Genomic DNA, 7826 nt, shown 5'->3' with positions numbered 1-7826 from the left:
ATCATGAAGGAATTTCCGGTATCTGTAATTCTCTAATTGATTTGTTCTTCATAATATCCTACAGATTTTGGTAACGAACTGACAATTACTTAAGTTCACGCAATCAACGACTATAATGACTTTCAGTCTCCAACTTGAATACAGAACGTTAGTTTACCTTTTCTGTTTGTTACTTTCTCGCCACTCAATCTGGGACGGAGGGGGGCTTACTACAAAAGAACAGAAGATTGAGCAGCGCTTGACAGAACTTTTATTGTTTGATTTCTCTTAAATTGTTCAAATTTTAGTGTCAGGGACTTTTTATTTTCAATATGTGTTCGGGACACTCCAAGCCGTGAAAGTAATCTTTTTTTTTTTATACTTTTGTTTATCGATGAGGAAAGAAAGAAAGATCCATTAAACAATTGGGTGCCGGGAGGGCTGTTTGTATAGCACTGACATTTACCCCTTAAGGGCAGTTATGGTACAATATAAAATGAGTTCAATTTTAAAGTGAAACTACGGATCATATTATTGTCTTAATTTCTGTGCACACAGGTCATTCCCAGACTTCCTATTGTTCTTGTTTTATTACAAAAAAAAAAAAAAATGCTGTAGTTTAGCTTGTGATCGATCCTCAATCCCCTATCCTCGTTTTGCAAACCTCGCATTTCAGCACTGAAATGTTGTCACCTAGCTCGTTAGCTTAGAAATCTTTTTAGTCCTTTTGCTGAATAGCTTAACCGAAAAAAATCCATTTTGGTGATTCTCCAATGTCTAAATCAGTCGATTCAATAAAGATAATAGGTAATTTTAGCGGTTTCACTTGTTAAAATCACCCGGTAAACGACACGACGATCAGGTTCATGGCGATGTTTCTTGTTTTCAGCAGCACGAACTGGCGCGACAAAAATAGTTGGCCAATCGAAATACGCTATTCGAGAGTCAAAACTATAAGAAACGATTGCGTTGCGTCTGGGGTGAAAATGGGCCTTTAATGGTAATGTTATGATGCCATACTGTACATCAATAGATACTTAACAAGATGCATTCATTCAATGAATGTGACGTGACGTAACGGGTTATCATGGCAACAAAAAGTCATCTAAAAACAGACTTGAGCATAATCACATTCGTGATTATTTAAAATTCTAGGCGCTGATTGGTTGCCGATAAGGTGATTATTACGCGATAATCACCAAAGCAGTTTTTGAAAATGGCCGCAAACCGTTTTGTCGAGGTGACAGACCAAGAATTAATTTCGAGTAATGGACTTCGACAACAATCTGTCGTCAACAATCTGTAATCAAAGTGAGATGTAGTTCTAATATTGTACGAGTGTGGTGTTTTGTACAACGCTGAAATCAAATGGAAAATTCTCCAGTAACTTATGGGTTTACTCAATTCTGCACAGTCTTTTGCTAACAATTGGAAATTTCACAAATTCCTGTTAGTCAAAAATTATTTGAAAGAAAGCTCGTTGCCCATTTTTTGCTTGATAATTCAAGTAAAGGGTTTTTCAGTGAAGGGTTTGATGCTAAACACTCGAGGGAAATTTATTTACCGTGTTGCGTTTTTGACACGGAGTGTAATTTGACACGATTGAGTTTCTTGTCTTCAGGCACGTATTAAATGAAATAGGAAGAGTTTTTTGCCTCTTATAGCACATATGTTGTTTGTTTCAAAGAGCATTTCGCTGGAAAATGGTGGCTTTTATGACCTCATCATGTGTAATATGCGAGCTTAACTGGATAGCTTTTATGTCAATAGTAAAGCAGTTTCGTTTCAAAATATAAGGTAAGCGACTCTTTCTGTTGTGATAACTTAATTAAATATACCATGGCTCGTAAGTTTGCATTTGTCGTCTGCTGTAAACTTGATTTCCACACTCAAAATTACCTCCAGAACCTACTTTTTGCGTAAAATAAGCTTTTAGAATGATTTTCGTTTCTTCTGTGGTGATACTTGACGATTCGGGAACATTTTGTGAAAAAATATTTATAACGGGTCACACGCGCAACTTGCCCGATTATGCATATAACATCCACTTGGCCTTTTGACATCCCATTGAAAAAAACTCGTAAAATATTCGCAGACCGGTCTTGAAAGGATGATTGCTAACAAATATAGAAAGATTTTCACAGGAACTAAAAATTCCTGTGTTAAGCATTAGAATTCGACGAAGAGGTAATGCGACTAAATTTGTCGCGTGCGTTGCTATTTTTATGATTTCACTCTTGTGCAAATTTTGACAGATAATGTTAAATTATGAAAAAAATATCTAGGTAAAGGTAAAGGTACACCTTTTTTAACGTCGGAAGTTCCTTTACTCTCTAGAGAGTATTCTCCCAGGAAGCCGACGGATAGATCGTTAAAAAATGTTTATTTTTAGCTGTTATTTGAACATAAAAGATGCAACACTTGACGAGAAATAATATTTTTGCTAATACTATGTATTTTTCCCGGGAATCGGGTTGAAAATGAGTTAACAAATTTGCATACGTGCTTTGAAATGTGATACATGAGGAGAAAGGAATTTTATTTCTCTGACAAATGATTTTGTCATTTTAGTGCAAGATGAAATTTATTTGGGAAGCCAACAATATTCTTTTAACTTCCTGGTTAATCCAATTTTATTGCTGCGACTTGCTAGTGCGAAGATTGTGTACGTGAAACTCGCGCTTCTTGCGAATTTTGAGTGTCATGAAATTACATAATTTGCGTGACAATATATCCCTTTTTAATACTCTGACCCAAATACATTCAGCTAGTAACAAACTTCATATTTACTTAACCATTTCTTCTGCTTTTGTGCTTGTCAGCATTGTGATTTGCGGTAATTCGCAAGTCTGTTTTTGTATCTCATAGATGTTTAGATTTTCAATTACAAGGCCACTCAACCTCTCGATTGTGTAAATAGTTCACCCTGAAGTCAAAATAGATACGTTTCTCAGGAACCTGACAAAGAAGGCTTCCTGGCCCGACAGAAGAAATCTAAATATTCAGTTAAATATTACAACAAAATTAACTAACGACGGAAGTTTCTTCGCTAAAAAGTACGTTGTTCTACTCTAAAACATTCTTTCCCGTAGTTCATTCAGTTGACACAGGGTGATCACGTGCATCTTTACGGTTGCCTAGCATGTGATCAATTTCTTCCTTTTGACAAAACCAATTAAACATAGCATTGTCAAACGTATTTTAGTATTTAAACGGTAGATATAGGCATATTTTTATCCCCTAAAAATTTTTCATCTGTTCGGATTTCCTATCTGAAAGTCTAGTGATCCGAAAATTATAGGGATTAAAATTTACCTTTCCGAAAATTTCAGCCAGCAAAAAGGCCCCCGAAAATTCTAGGTGACCTTTTTAGGTTAAAAATCCGTTAAAAATGGGCGATTATACCATTTTTTAGATGTTCGAAAATCCTAGGACAGGCAGGCAAGCAAGAAATTTTACAACAAATGTTCCGAAAACTCTAGATCTCAAATCGTCTTCCGAACAGATATTTTCCAAAAATTGACGTTGGGTGCCCCTGAAAATGTTAGAGACTGCAAAAATGTTCGTGTTTTTAAGATCTTTCAATGAGAATTCGATTCATAGTTATATATAAACGCTATGTTATTTTTTTTCTTCATCTGTCTCTTGGCTTGCCTTTTTCTGGTGCAAACGCAAAGCCAAACAATGTTTTGACCTGGCATCAGATTAGACCTTCACATTATGAAGCGGAAACAACACCTTTAGTCCTTTCTTGTATGTGCAATAAACGTTTGCTTAGTCCCAACTGCTAAACATGCTGGAACACGTCCGTCAGAGCAATTTGCAGTTAGTTTTTTGCAGACTATTTATTTAAAGAAGAAACGAGTGAATTTTACTCTAGAGCGCGTTTTGTTATCTTTAAACTGAATTTATTACGAAAGCTTTAAAGACTAAAAGACCTTAAAATGGGACAGGACATTACAAAATAATTAAACGTGTGAGCCAAAGGGCCTCTGCTAGCGCGACATGTGGGTGACCCCTCAAATGGTCTTAATGACGCCCCACTTGAAAATATTAACTGGAACGCTGCAGTTCTTTGTGTAACACGTACCACAGGCAACCCATTGTAAGCTTTTTGGAGCTTCTCGTTGTTTTAAAGAAAATGCATATTTTTGAAATAATCACCCATGTAATTGTACTAAAACAATTATTCACCTCAAGCTCGGCGAATATCGGTGAATAAAAACCTCGCATCGGTTTTTATTCACCGATATTCACCTCGCCTTCGGCGAATCATTGTTAAAATTCTTTAAACGCATATACTTGGAGAGTGATTAGCTCGCTAGGTTAATTATACTTTCTGCAAAGTTTACAAAAAACTACCTGGAGCAGATTCATAGCCACCTTCACAATTTAAAAAAATTAAGGTGGCTCTGAATCCGCTCCAGTGAATTTTTTTAAACTTTTCAGAGTTTCGTCTTAACCTGATTATCACTTTTTAGCAATACAAAATGGGGGTCACCGAGTTCGTTTTTTAGATATAAGCGCTTAAGGACGTTCGCGCCCAAAACGTTCCCACGTACAGATTTTTTTTAAACTTGCCACGCAGAAAGGTAATGATCTACTTTTGCCAAAAAGGCAAAAAACATGGGGGGTCACCGTGCTCGTTTTCGAGATCATGAGGTGCATTTTTAGAAGATTGCGTTACTTTAAGACGATCTTAGCTTACAACTGTCAGCAATAAAGAAGCTACATGAGTGAAATTTAGATCAGGTAGACGTACTCAGTTCAACATAACTAATATAACTAAATTAACCTTTGCAACTGATATCTTTTTCTTGAGGTGAAATAGACCTTGAAAAACGATACATAGTCTAAGAAAGAAAACTTCGGTCGCACGAGAGCATAAAAGGCCAAATATTTGTAACTTCTCACGTACAGATTTTTTTTGTTTTTTGTTAAAATGGACAAAATCAAGAAAGGAAGTGATCTACAGAAAGAAAGATGGGGGTCACCGAGCATTCAAGAGAGTAAAATCGCTGCGAAGTTCTCAAAGCGATTGTCTATTAGCACTGTCACGCCATTGCGTGACACTTCCGAGAAGACCTTGGTCCACAGCTATCCCATGATGCCACATACTTTCATGTTCCATTCTTGTGGAAAATTTTTGCGCCTTTAGCATCGTGTTTACCTGCGCGGTCTACGATGCATGACGTGTGCGTGACATGTGCGAAAAGATGCGCAGTAGCAATGGGCGTGAACGTCCTTAAACACAAAATATAGGCTGTTTTTAGATGGTTCTTCTGTTGCCATGGTAATTTATTACGTCACATTAATATGTGCGTCTTGTTAAGCAATTATATATTGGTGTTTCATATGGTACCATAACATTGCCATTAAGTGATACAGTGCTGTAGAGTTAATCTTTCTAAAAAGTAAATAAAGTAAGTAACTGAGCACTTGTAAGGCGCCCTACTAATTGTAGAATGCGAGTAGTCGTCCTTTCTTTCTTATATCCAAAGCGTGGGTGGAAATAAAAACATTATGCAAATTTTGGGTGAAACCGAGAAGGGATTGGTCCAGCCTACCAGCTAGCGTGGCGTGGGTCGCGCTCATAGTAACACTCGTGCCCGCGTAGTCTGGGAGAAGAAAGAACTGCTTGCAATCTATACAAATTGAGAGGACTGTCAATTCAATAGTTTATGGACCTTTATGGCTTCATGACTTCCGCCAAGGGCGTTCTTCCTCTCTATCCCAGGAATTGTCGAGCCTTTTTATCGCTTTTGATCCTCCAGTGTGGGTCATTTCCTAATAAAAGTAAACCCGATGCTGTAGCACTGAGATTGCCTCAAAGAAATTCAAAAATTAATCAAAGGCTCATGTGAGCCAGCTCATGGATGAATTGGATTAGAATGAGGAAGGGCTCCTTAGGTCTATGTCACGGTAAAAAATACGCATGCATGTCCCATGCGTTTTTCTGTGGTATTCTTCCCTGAGCGCATAGGGAAAACAATGTTTCTTTTTTCACGAGATGAGATCATCAAATAGATTGCATTGGATTGCCTCGCACTGTACTTTTGTTTTAAAGGGAAATCATTAAATAATGAAGTTACCGTTCTAAACTTATAACTGCAGTTATTTACAACTTAAATGTCTTTTGTTATTGAGATTTTCGCCTCAAGCAACATCAGGTTACTACTGAAGTTTACTCTGTGTTAAATATCTCTAGATGAAGATGATATGGAAAAATCTCATTAGCATTTTTGCATCACAATAAAGAGCCAAAAATAACATTGTTTTGGAATGTTATGGTCAAGTCTTTACAGGGATTCAAAAAATAACATATTTCTGTAAGTTGTCAAGTCCACTTATCTGCAGTTGGTATTGCACAAGGTGTGTGCAGATAAATGGATTTGAAATATCATTAATATAAATGAGAAATAAAATAGTTCCCAACAGGGTTCCTTGGGGTACAACAGAGAAAACGGAAGTCCAAGATGAGTGATGTCCCCGCAGAACGACGCGCTGGTATCGATTGGTGAGAAAGCATCTAAGCCAAGACAGGAGTGAACCTTGGATACCATATGAGTGTATCTTGGTCAAAAGGCGTTCATGTGGCACCGCGTCAAACACTTTTGAAAGGTCTAAAAAGATAACATCAGTTGTCAAGCCTTTGTTTCTCTCGCGGGCCCAATCGAGAAACGAAGATAACAATTGAGAAAGATAAGATTTCCCTTTCAAGAAGCCAAATTGCTCCGGAATAAAGACCTCGTTTGTAATCCAAAACTCTTATCTTATGTCCAGAATCTTGAAATGGTTCAAATCTCTCATCCTGACAGAACTGCATGTACTGACTAATCATTGTAGAACGAGTTCCTGTACGGACAACGTTTGGCTTTTCCATTGTCTGGCCACTGTCTAGCTTAAGTAACTTAGTTCCGTAGGATACGTCCTGATAAAAGTACGGGCGATTAATAAACTCAACGAAATGATCAACTTTGCTCATATCAATGCGGACACGATGGTATTTCTTCTCCTTAGGAGCCAAGCCTGGACCTATCGCTCTTGCGCTCTCTGTATCTGACGTGTAGACAGTTTTCCATATGGTGCGTGAAGTTTCTTCAGTGTGCTCACCGAATACTTGTACGCATATAGGCTGAGAATTTGCGTCTTGGTGCTTTTGGTTTTAGCATTCTTGTAAGCGCTCATCAAGGCTTTGAGCACATCATCGGCTTCTGCTACGTCATCCATTTCTCCTAAGGTGGCCATGGCATTGAAAAGCACCAGCCCGTAGTTTGGGGCTATCACTTCGCACACAAGCATGGAGTCTTCTTTGGCCTTTTCGATGAAGCACTGTCGCTGTTCTGAAGTACATTTTTCCCATGAGACAAGCTGTGACTTTAGAGGTTTTCTTTCGCAAGGAATATTTCTTGCAACCTCGTCCATCGCAGCGTTATAGGTGCTGCCTAATTCAGGTCTTTGACCGGACGTTACTTCGGGAATCAAGACAGGACTCCAGCAAGGACTGGAATGTGGGTTCGAGGCAGGCGTGGGGAACTGACGAAATGGCGTTGTCTGCATTTCAGCAGCATGTGCTCGTATCGCTGTTCTTGCTTCAGCTTTAGCAACTCTAGAGGATCGAAATATTATCTATTTTACCGTGAGGTATAGGCGCGGATTTATAAACATGTTAACCGTATTACTAAAGATGGGCATTAAGTGGCCGGTTTATGTAGAGGGGAGGGGAGAGACAAGGGGGTTCAAGGCTATTTTCCATTTGCAAAGAGGGAGGAACTATGTTTGTTTAGGTCTGGGTTGAAGGGGGTCAGTATGTAAATTTTGCAGGACTTCTTAGTGCCATATCGGAA

Source organism: Montipora capricornis, chromosome 11 (assembly GCF_036669925.1).
Source record: "Montipora capricornis isolate CH-2021 chromosome 11, ASM3666992v2, whole genome shotgun sequence".
NCBI classification, from domain to species: Eukaryota; Metazoa; Cnidaria; class Anthozoa; order Scleractinia; family Acroporidae; genus Montipora; species Montipora capricornis.
This window is presented reverse-complemented; position numbering follows the sequence as displayed.